Genomic DNA, 12,294 nt, shown 5'->3' with positions numbered 1-12,294 from the left:
GGGCCAAAGGAGCCTGAGAAATCTCTGGGCAAATGTGTGGGAACAGGGTGGAGAGGGAAAAAGTGCTTCCAGTGAAGAGAGATGAGCTCTCACAAAGAATCTGCTGACACATGACCCACAGGAATATAAGTTTGAGTTTGCCATATTTGGGAATTTTTGTGTTTCTGAGTCAATATGTAAAACCTTCACATTGCCAATGGCTAATAATAATATGAGTTAGACTGCTTAGGTTAATATTATACTAAGATTTTAAAACAAAGTGCTAAGGTTTCTGAAGACCTGACAACTACCTCATCACAGTGTACACATAATTACAAAAAACAAACAATCCTAGCTCTTGCCACACTCTGAGATCACATGTTAGAGAGACAGAGCTTCAGTGAGAAACAACTCTTCTTGGGATTGACAAGCAAAGAGCAGGACCCTCTGTGATCAATCTTGGTGATTCTAAAGCAAGAAAGAGCCATCTTATTCTCTAGGGGATCCATAAAAGAAGGGCCATCCTGGACCAGAATTATTCCTGTATCTATTCTGCATGAAAGTCATTATCATTTTCTAGTGAGGATATTTGGAGACTATTCACAAGGTGAGCTGTTTAGCTTTAATAAATTGTCAGGGATGCACATACCCAGATGGTTACATTTTTGATTTCTCAATATTACAGGCAGTCTGATAGATATGAATTTATTTCCCAGCTCTACCACTTGTCATGTCATCTTAAGTTTCTTAATTTCTGTGTACCTCAGTTTCCTCATCTATAAAATGTAATTTTAATATCTAACTCAAGTTCATAGAAGTAATCAATACTGTAGTTCACCTGAAATAAAAACGTGGGAATTTCCAGGAAACTTTTGAAAAATAAGTGTAAGTAGGGAAAACTAACACTGCCATATATAAAGCCATATAAGCGAAATTACAATAATTAAAAGTTTTTAGTACTACTAACCCTACCTAGGCATGGAGCAAGCAACTAATGAAGACATAGCGAGAATGGGAGAAAGGGAAAAAGAAATCCAAATGAATTGTAGAGCATCTGAAGATATACATGGTCTGTTGATGTACAGTCATGCATTGCTCAATGACAGGAATACATCCTGAGAAACGCATCATTAGGCAATTTCTTAGTTGTGCGAACATCATAAAGTGTACTTACACAAACCTAGATGGTATAGCCTACTATACTCCTATGCTATAAACCTGTACATGTTACCATATACTATAGGCAGTTGTAACACAATGGTAAGTATTTGTGTGTGTAAACATATCTAAACATATAAAAGGTACTTTTAAATAAAGTATAAAAGATAAAATATGGTATACCTATGTAGGGCATGTACCATGAATGGAGCTTTCAGGACTGGAAGTTGCTCTTGGCGAGTCAGTGAGTGAGTAGTGAGTGACTGTGAAGGCCTAGGACATTACTGTACACTACTGTAGATTTTATAAACACTGGAAACTTAAACTAAATTAATTAAAATTATTTTTCTTCAATAATAAACTTAGCTTACTATAACTGTTTTACTTTATAAACTTTTAAATTTTTTAACTTTTGATTATTTTGTAATAACATTTAGCTTAAAACACAAACACATTGTATAGTTCTACAAAAATATTTTCTTCTTTTATATCCTGATTCTATAAGCTCTTTCCTATTTTTAAATTTTTTTTTAACTTTTAAAACTTTTAAAAAATAACTAAAACACAAACACATTAGCCTAGGCCTATACAGGGTCAAGATCATCAATTTCACTGTCTTCCAGCTCCACAACCTGTTTCATTGGAAGGTCTTCAGGGGCGATAACAGGCATGGAGCTGTCATATCCTGTGATAACAAGCCTTCTTCTGGAATACCTCCTGTAGGAACTGCCTGAGGCTGTTTTACAGTTAACTGTTTTAATAAGTTGAAGAAATACACTATAAAATAACAATAAAATGTATAGTAAATGCATAAATGAATAGCATAGTCATTAATTATTATCAAATATTATGTACTGCACATAATTGTATGTGTTAAATTATGCTTTTATACAACTGGCAGTGCAGTAGGTTTGTTTTCACCAGAATCACCACAAGCAGATGAATAATGCTACGACAGCTACTGTGGACTTCACTCAGCCATGGGAACTTTTTAGCTCCATTATAATCTATGGGACCATTTTTGCATATGTTGTTTGTCATCGACTAAACCATCATTCAGTGCATGACTTTACATAAATATAGACTAGAAATCTGTCATAAATTATTTGCATCCTGGGAAAATCCTTGGGATATTGACATGTTTTAAATTCCTGGTTCTCTTCTAACGTGAGGCTTTTAATATGGCTCTTTTGTTTTAGGATTACTAACTGATACCAACTTTGGTGCCCTCATCTTTTCCTCCTAAAACTGCAAAGGGGTTTAAACACTTGTTTTGAGTGGGCAATACTTGAAAATACTGGATTAAGTACAAGACAGAAAAGGAGAATCAGAAAAAAAGAGTCTTATATCAGAAAAAGAATCTGTCAATGAAGATGCAGTAGAGATATGAGAATAAAAAGAGTGGTGATCATACAGAGGAGATCTCATACATGGAATATATGTTAAAAAAAGAACTATAAGAGTACTATCATAACACCCTAAGACCAATATATTCTTATTATTGTTCATTTATTTTAAGTTGTGAGTATATTTGTACTCATGTGTGACAGCAACACTGATGTTACAGAAGCCCACTTGCTCAAAGTCACCTGCCACTTTTGTCATCGGAGCCAAAGCTCATGAGTGCCCTGAAGCTATAGGGATCAAAATATACAAGTGCTGTGCTTCCGAGCCTGCTAGAACTCCCACTGCCTCTGTCAGAGCCAGAGCTAGGAGCACACTGCTGCGTAGGCTGCCAGACCATCTGTGACACCACAGCCAGGACCATTCTGCCTGAGCAGGAACCCAGGAGACTAAATTTCTACTGGGGAACCCACACTCCTGCTGAGGAGTCTACCTCCCCACTCCTACTACTGCAATTATAGGAAACTTATATTGCCAAAAAAAGAGAAAAAAAAAGAACAATGGCTTCTCTCCTTCTTCCGCCTTCCCAATCTCCTACCAGTTTCTCCCATTTACATAATCTAACAGATATCAAGGTAGCAAGGGAGTCTGGGCGAAGTAGTCTATGGGTTTCCATTACTTATAATACAGAAGAATGGAAAAAGAACTGAGAGAATCAGATACAATAGGATTATAATATCTTTATTGTCAATATTTCTCTGTAAAATAATTATATATGCTCATAGAAAATATAAAAATGCAAAAATACAAGATATATAAGGAAGACAGTATAACACACCAGAGATGCCTATTGTTAATATTTGTGGTTTTTATCCCTCATAAATTTTCACACATATATATGTGAATATTATTTGATACTATGATTTTTAAATTCAACAATATATTTAAATATTTTTAAATCAAAAGTATTATTTTCATCATTTAAAAGATTATTTTGAACAATACATTCTTTATATTTCCAAAATATCTCATTTTTCTGGTAGCAAAACTCATGTAAATTTTTAAAGAAAAATCGAACCAGGAGAATGTTATAATATAGATGTTGATATAATCCTGTATCTCCATCACCCCTGGTCCCTGCCTGCTTATCCAGCTATGCTCTATTAATTATTGGCATATATTTTATAGATTTTTTTACATACTGTTCAAAAACATGTATTCTGCTTCGAAAATGGGGCCATATGATACATTCCATTCTGCATTTTGCCTTTTTAAAAACATAACATGACATTTCTATGTCACTACATATATAGCAACTTCATTGTTTTTAGAAACAACATACTGTAAAATCTTGTGGATAGGCTGTCTACTACGGTTTGAAAGTATGTTCCTCCAGAATTCATATGTTGGAACCTAAACCCTAAGGTGATGGTATTAAGAGGTGGGGCCTTTAAGGAAGTGATTAAGTCAGAAATTCTCTGCCCTTGTGAATGGGATTGATGCCCTTAAAAAGAGGCTTCAGTAAACTGCCTGGTCCTTCCATATCTTCTGCCATGTGAGGACACAGTGTTTATCCCTTTTGCCCCTTCTGCCATGTGAAGATGCAGCAAGAAGGTGCAAGCCCTCCTCAGACACTGAGTCTGCTGGCACTTTGATCTTGGGCTTCCTAGCCTCCAGAACTGTGGGAAATATTTGTATTACTTATAAATTACCCAGTCTAAGGAGTTTCTGCTATAGCAGCAGGAAAGGACTAAGACACCTTACTTACTGTTTAATAACCTGCTTTTTCTTTAAACTGCTTTATTGAGGTATAATTGACCTAAAATAAACCACATGTATTTAAGTTACATAACTTAATATGTTTTGACATATGTATAAACTGTTAAACTATCACCACAATCAGCATAACATCTTTTCCTTGCACCCCTTTTTAATCACCCCCCACTCAGTCCCTATCCCTAGTCAACCACTAATCTGCTTTCTGTCACTATAGATTTGTTTTTCCAGAATTTTATATACATACACTTGTATAGTGAGTCACCTTTTTTATCAGCTTCTTTTACTCAGAATAATTATTTTGAGATTCATTCTTCTTGTTATATGTATCAATAGCTTATTCCTTATTATTGCTGATTAGTAGTCCATTGAATTTACACACAACGGATTTTTCAGCCACTCACCGATTAATGGGCAATTTGGTTATTTCCAGTTTGGGGCTGTTACAAATAAAGCTGCTACAAAATTCATGTAAAAGCCTTTGTGTAATAATATTTTTTTGCATAAATACCTAATGGTGGAATGACTGGATCATATAGTAGATGTACGCTTAACATTTTAAGAAACTGCCAAGCTGTTTCAAAGTAACTGCATCATTTTACATTCCCATTGAAAATATATGAGAGTTCAGTTCTCCACATTTTCACCAACACTAGGTATACACAATTTTTAACTGGTCTATTAAGTGTGCAGTTGCTTCCTTATTATGATGTTGAACAACTTTCATGTGCTTATTTGCCATTCATATATCTTCCTGAGTGAAGTGTCGATTCAAATATTTTCCCTATTTTTATTTGGTAATTTGTTTTCATGTTATTTAATTTTGAGAGTTCTGTATACATTCTGTATAGAAGTCCTTTATCTGATATATCATTTTAAAAAATTTTTCTTGTGGTTTATGAAGTCTTTTCATCCTCTTATAGCTCTTCAAAGAGCACAACTTTTAAATTTTGTTGAAGTCTGATTTATTATTTTATTCCCTTAAGGATTATGCTATGCTGTCATATATAAGAAGTCTCTGCCTAACTGAAAGCCATCAAGGTTTTCTTCTATTTGTTTACAATGTTTTGTGGTTTTATATTTCACATTTAGTTCTATGGTTTAATTTTTTGAACACAATGTGAGATTTTTATGTGTATATTCAATTGTTCCTGTGTCATTTGTTGAAAAGAATGTTTCTTCTTCTGAATTGCCTTTGCATCTTTGTAAAATATCATATCAATTGTTCATGTATGTGTAATATATTTCTGAACTTTCTCTTCTATTTCATTGCTCTATTGTTTATTTTTACAATAGCACTACACTATTTTGATTAACACACCTTTGCAAGAAGTCAGGAAGTATGTTCTCCAACTTTGTTCCTTATCAAAGTTGTTTTGGCTATTCAACCTTCTTTGCATTTTCATGTGAATTTTAGAATCTCCTAGTTAATTTCTACAAAGAGACTGCTGGGATATTGATTGGAATTGTAGTGACTCTAGTGATCAATTTAAGTGGAATTGAGACCTTAAAAATTGAGTGTCCTGATACATAAACACTAATTATGTCTCTAAAATCTATATTGTTGTATATCAATATAGTCATTTCAGCTTCCTTTTGATTACTGTTATCATGGTATATTGTTTCCATCTTTTCACTTTTATTTTTTGGTGTGTCTTAATAACTACAGTGGGTTTCTTGTGAGCAGCCTATAGTTTAGTCTTGCTTTTTTACCCAACCTTACACTTAGGTTGTTTAGACTGTTTATATTAGATATGGTTGTTGATGTGATTGGGTTAAAACCTACCATCTTGCTTTTTTTTTTGTTTATTTTACTTTAAGCTATGGGATACATGTGCAAAATGTGCAGGTTTGTTACATAGGTATACATGTGCCATGGTGGTTTGCTGAACCTATCAACCTGTCATCTAGGTTTTAAGCCCCGCATGCATTAGGTATTTGTCCTAATGCTCTCCCTCCCCTTGCCCCCTACACCCTGACAGGCCCCAGTGTGTGATGTTCCTCTCCCTGAATCCATGTGTTCTCATTGTTCAACTCCCACCTATGAGTGAGAACATGAGGTGTTTGGTTTTCTGTTCCTGTGTTAGTTTGCTGAGAATTATGGCTTCCAGCTTCATCCATGTCCTTGCAAAGGACATGAACTCATTCTTTTTTATGGCTGCATAGTATTCCATGGTGTATATGTGCCACATTTTCTTTATCCAGTCTATCATTGATGGGCATTTGGGTTGGTTCCAAGTCTTTGCTATTGTAAATAGTGCTGCAATAAACATACGTGTGCATGTGTCTTTATAGTAGCATGATTTATGATCCTTTGGGTGTATACCCAGTAGTGGGATTGCTGGGTCAAATGGTATTTCTAGTTCTAGATCCTTGAGGAATCGCCACACTGACTTCCACAATGGTTGAACTAATTTACACTCCCACCAACAGTGTAAAAGCATTCCTATTTTTCCACAGCCTCACCAGCATCAGTTGTTTCCTGCCTTTTTAATAACCATTATCCTGATTGGCATGAGATGGTATCTCATTGTGGTTTTGATTTGCATTTCTCTAATGACCAGGGATGTTGAGGTTTTTTTCACATGTTTGTTGGCTACATAAATGTCTTCTTTTGAGAAGTGTCTGTTCATATCCTTTACCCACTTTTTGATCAGGTTGTTTGTTTTTCTCTTGTCAATTTGTTTAAGTTCCTTGTAGATTCCGGATATTAGATCTTTGTCAGATGGGTAGCTTGCAAAAATTTTCTCCTATTCTGCAGGTTGCCTATTCACTCTAATGATAGTTTCTTTTGCTGTGCAGAAGCTGTTTAGTTTGATTAGATCCCATTTGTCAATTTTGGCTTTTGTTGCAATTGCTTTTGGTGTTTTAGTCATGAATTTTTTGCCCATGCCTATGTCCTGAATGGTATTGCCTAGGTTTTCTTCTAGGGTTGTTATGGTTTGGGGTTTTACATTTAAGTCTTTAATCCATCTTGAGTTGCCTTTTGTATAAGGTGTGAGGAAGGGGTCCACTTTCTGTTTTCTGTATATGGCTATCCAGTTATCCCAGCACCATTTATTAAATAGGGAATCTTTTCTCCATTGCTTGTTTTTGTCCGGTTTGCTGAAGATCAGATGGTTGAAGATGTGTGGTGTTATTTCTGAGGTCTCTCTTCTGTTCCATTGGTCTATATATCTGTTTTGGTACCAACACGATGCTGTTTTGGTTACTGTAGTCTTGTACTATAATTTGAAGTCAGGTAGCGTGATGCCTACAGCTTTGTTCTTTTTTGCTTAGAATTGTCGTGGCTAAATGGGCTTTTTTTGGTTCCATATGAAATTTAAAGTAGTTTTTTTTCTAATTCTGCAAAGAAAGTCAATGGTAGCTTGATGGGAATAGCACTGAATCTATAAATTACTTTGGGCAGTATGGCCATTTTCATGATATTGATTCTTTCTATCCATGAGCAGGGAATGTTTTTCCATTTGTTTGTGTCCTCTCTTATTTCCCTTAGCAGTGGTTTGCAGTTCTCCTTGAAGAGGTTCTTCATGTCCCTTGTAAGTTGTACTCCTAGGTATTTTATTGTCTTTGTAGCAATTGTGAATAGGAGTTCACTCATGATTTGGCTCTCTGCTTGTCTATTGTTGGTGTATAGGAATGCTTGTGATTTTTGCACATTGATTTTGTATCCTGAGACTTTGCTGAAGTTGCTTATCAGCTTCAGGAGTTTTTGTGCTGAGACGAAAGGATGCCTTCTCTCACCACTAATATTCAACATAGTATTGGAAGTTCTGGCCAGGGCAATCAGGCAAGAGAAAGAAATAAAGGGTATTCAAGGAGGAAGAGAGGAAGTCAAATTGTCTCTGTTTGCCGATGACATGATTGTATATTTTGCTAATTGTTTTCCATTTGCCCCAACTTCTCTTTGTTCCTCTTTTCCTCTTGTTCTGCCTTCTTATGAATTAATTGAATATGTTTCATGATTCCATTTTAAATATATCTTTAACTTATGACAGTGTATCTTCAAGGTATATTATACAATTTCATGCCTTAAGAATCTTTCCACAGTATACTTTTATTTCTCCATCCCCAAACTTTGTGCTATTGTTGTCATATATTTTACTTATACATATATTTTTAAATCCACAATATCTTGATAGCATTTAAATAGTCAATTTTGAAGACATTTAAGAAAAAATCTGTTTGATTTATTCATGTGGCTACCGTCTCCAGTACACTTGCATTACTTTGTGTAGCCAGATTTTATCTGAAATCATATTCTGTTTCCCTGAAGGACTTCCTGTAACCTATCTTGTAGCAGAATTTTGCTGGTGACAACCACTTTCAGCTTTGTATGTCTGAAAACCTATGTATTTCCCATTTCATTTTGAAAGCTATTTTCCTGAGTTAGGTATTCAGGTTAATTTTTTCTTAAACATGTAGTTACAATGTCATCTTTTATTGTTTCCAATGAGAAATTGGAGATCATCATTTCCTTGGTACTCTGCACACAATGTGCTTTTTTTCTTGCTTTTAAAATTTACTCCATCACTAGTTTTGAGCAATTTGATTTTGACATAACTTGCTAAATTATCCCTCAATCCATTAGTCATCCTTTTCCTCTTTTTTTCTCTGTTCATTTTGGATAGATAGTTCTATTGCTCTGTTGTCAAGGTCACTAATCTTTTCATCTGTATTGCATAATCTGCTATTAATCCAATCTAATGTATCTTCAATCCCACAAACTGTAGTTTTCTTCTATTGAAGTTGGATTTGCACCTTTTTACATCATTCATGGGTATCCTTGACAGATCCAATTCTTTCTCTAGTTTTTGGCACATCTTAATCCATTTTCTAGCACTTATAACAGAATACCTGAAACTGGATAATTTATAAAGAAAAGGAATTTATTTCTTGCTGTTCTAGGGGCTGAGAAGTACAAGGTTGAGATGCTGCATCTGGCAAAAGCTTTCTTGTTGGTAGGGACTCTTCACAGTCCCAAGTTGGTACAGAGCATAACATACTAAGCATGCTAACAGGGTCACTTAGGTCTCTCTTTCTCGACTTAAAGTGACCTTTTTAGGTGCTCAATATTGAATTGCTATAAATATTCTTGTGGTTTGTTCTGAAATGTTATAGTTTTTGAAAAGAGTTTGATCCTCTCAGGTCCTATTTTTAAACTCTTTAAAACTGAAACCAAAGCAGGGTTTAATCTAGAACTAGCTTTCCCTACACAGGCAAAACTTTCTGAGTATTCTCACTGGATGCCTGTAAATTATGAGGTTTCCCACTCTAACTCACGGGAACAGAAATCATTCTTTGTCCTGTTTGAGCTGTGGGAACAGATCTTTTCCTTCCTTTCCTTTCTCTTTCCTTCCTTCCTTCCTTCCTCCCTCCCTCTCTCCCCCCTTTCTCTCTTTCTTTTCTTTTTCTTTTCTTTTCTTTTCTTTTGTCTCACTCTGTTTTCCAGGCTGGAGTGCAGTCATGAGATCATGCCTCACTGCAGCCTCAAATTCCCGGGCTCAAGCAATCCTCCAACCTCAGTCTCCTGAATAGCTGGGACTACAGGTGCACACCACCAAGGCTGGGTAATTTTTTTTTTTTTTTTTTTTGAGGCAGAGTTTCACCATGTTGCCAAGGCTGGTCTCGAGCTCATGGGCTCAAGCGATCTTCCCACTTCCATATCCAAAGTGCTGGAATTACAGGCATAAGCCACTGTGCCTGGGCCCAAGTGATTCTTTCCTCTGCCAGGGGGAACATGCTCACACACTTGCTGATCATTACTCAGCAAAAGAGTATAATAAGACTATGGCAGGTATGTGGAGTTGTCTCTTCGCAATTGGCTCTTCCCCATAACTCTGCTCTCCCAACTCTAGCCTTTCACATCTGATTCTGTCTTCTTAACTCAGGGAGATTACTAGGATCTACTTGGGTACCTGCCTGCCATACAGGCCTGAAAACTTTCCAGACTGTAAGTTGGAGTAATCTTAGGGCTCACATAATTTATTTCCTATATCTCAAGGATTGATGTCTTTTTTTATCCAATAGCCAATGTCTTAAAAAGCATTTATTCATATTTTTTCTGGTTTTATAGGTGTTTCAGGAGAAAGGGTACTCCAAGTCACTATTACTCAATTCTTATCCAAAGTGTAAGTTGCCACATAATTTTTCTAAGTAAACTTTTTGATTTCAAGATAATTGTAGGTTCATATGCAGTTGTAAGAAATCTTATGCACCCACTACCCAGTTTCCCAATTGGTAACATCTTGCAAAAATATAGTACAACATTACAATCATGATATTGACATTTGATACCACCAAAATATATAACAGTTCCATCAGTACAAAGATCCCTCATGATGTCCCTTTTCTAGCCACGCCCAACTCGCTATCCCGTCCCATTCTTGACTCCCTGACCACAGGCAATCACTAAATTGTTCTCAATTTTTCATAATTTGGTCATTTCAAGAATGTTACATAAATGGAATTATACAGTTTAAAATATTTTAGGATTGGCTTTTTTTTCCCAGTCAGTACAATTCCCTGGAGATTCATCCAAGATTTTGTGTATATCAATAGTTACTTCTTTTTTATTGACAAGTAATATTTCATGGTGGGGGTATGCTACATTTGTTAAACATCTGCCCACTGAAGGATATCTGGGTTATTTTCAATTTTTGGTATGTTATATATTTGGTATGTTAATTCGTTAAGTAAAGATGCTATAAAGCATGTACAGATGATTTTGTTAATATAAGTTTTGTCTGAGACAAATTCCCAAGAGTATAATTGATGGGTTATGATAGTTGAATATTTAGTGTTATAAAAACTGCCAAACTTTCCAGAGTGGCTATACCATTTTACATTCCTGGTAGCAATATATCCAGTTTATCTGCATCCTCACCAGCATTTGGTATTATTGCTTAAAAAAATTAGCTATTCTGATATACAGATAATGATATCACATTGTGGTTTTAATTTGCCTTTCTCCAATGATCAATCTTCTCATATGCTTATTTGCCATTTCAAATCCTATTCAGTGAAATACCTGCTTATTTTCTAATTGGATTGCTTGTTTGTTACTATTAAATTTTGAGGGTCCTTTATATATTCTAAATATTAGTCCATTATAATATGGGTGTGTGCAAATATATTCTTGTAGTGTATAGTTTATTCTTTCATCCTCTTAACATGTCTTTGTCAGAACCAAAGTGTTTAATTTTGACAAGTTCAAATTCTTTGTTTTTTGTTTTTATGAATAGTGGCATTGGTTTCAAGTCTAACAATTGCTTAGCACTAAATACTGAAGATTTTTCCTAAAAGTTGTATAGATTTACATGTCAGACTTAAGATCATGATGCACTTTGAGTTAATTTTTATATAAGGTGTGAAGTTTAAGGTGGATTTTGCTTCTTTGCCTATGGATGTCCAATAGCTCCAGGACCCTTTGTTGAAAAAGATTATCCTTCTCCCCTTAAATTGCTTTTGCTTGTCAAAACTTGATTGAGCATATTTGTTTGGGACTATTTCTGGGTTCTCCATTCTGTCCCATTGATCCTTGTGTCTATGTCATTGCAAATACCACATTTTGATTGTTTTGATTACTGTGCTGTATATTAAGTACTAATGTCAGTAGAGTAATTCAGCTACTTTAGTTCCGTTGCCTTTCCATACAAATTTGAAAATAAGCTTGTCTATGCCTGCAAAAACATGCTGGGATTTTGATAGGAAATCAATTAAATCTAAGATCCATTTGGGCATAACTGATATCTTTATTGAGACTTTCAATCCATGAACACAATTTCCAATACTTTCCAAGCTTTCAGGTCTTCTTTGATTTCTTTAAGCAACATTTTGTAATCCTCAGCATACAGAATCTACACATGTTCTGTTAAATATATACCTATGTATTTCATTTACTTTGGAGGGGTTGTAAATTATGTTGGCTTTTTAAATTTTTGGCCTCTGCATGTTTGTTGTTAGCATGTAGAAATATTATTATGTTTTGCATGTTGATCTTTTATCTTGAAACATTGCCAAACTCATTGATTAGTT

The sequence above is a fragment of the Gorilla gorilla genome, chromosome X (assembly GCF_029281585.2).
Source record: "Gorilla gorilla gorilla isolate KB3781 chromosome X, NHGRI_mGorGor1-v2.1_pri, whole genome shotgun sequence".
NCBI classification, from domain to species: Eukaryota; Metazoa; Chordata; class Mammalia; order Primates; family Hominidae; genus Gorilla; species Gorilla gorilla.
Note: the sequence above shows the minus strand (reverse complement) of the source record.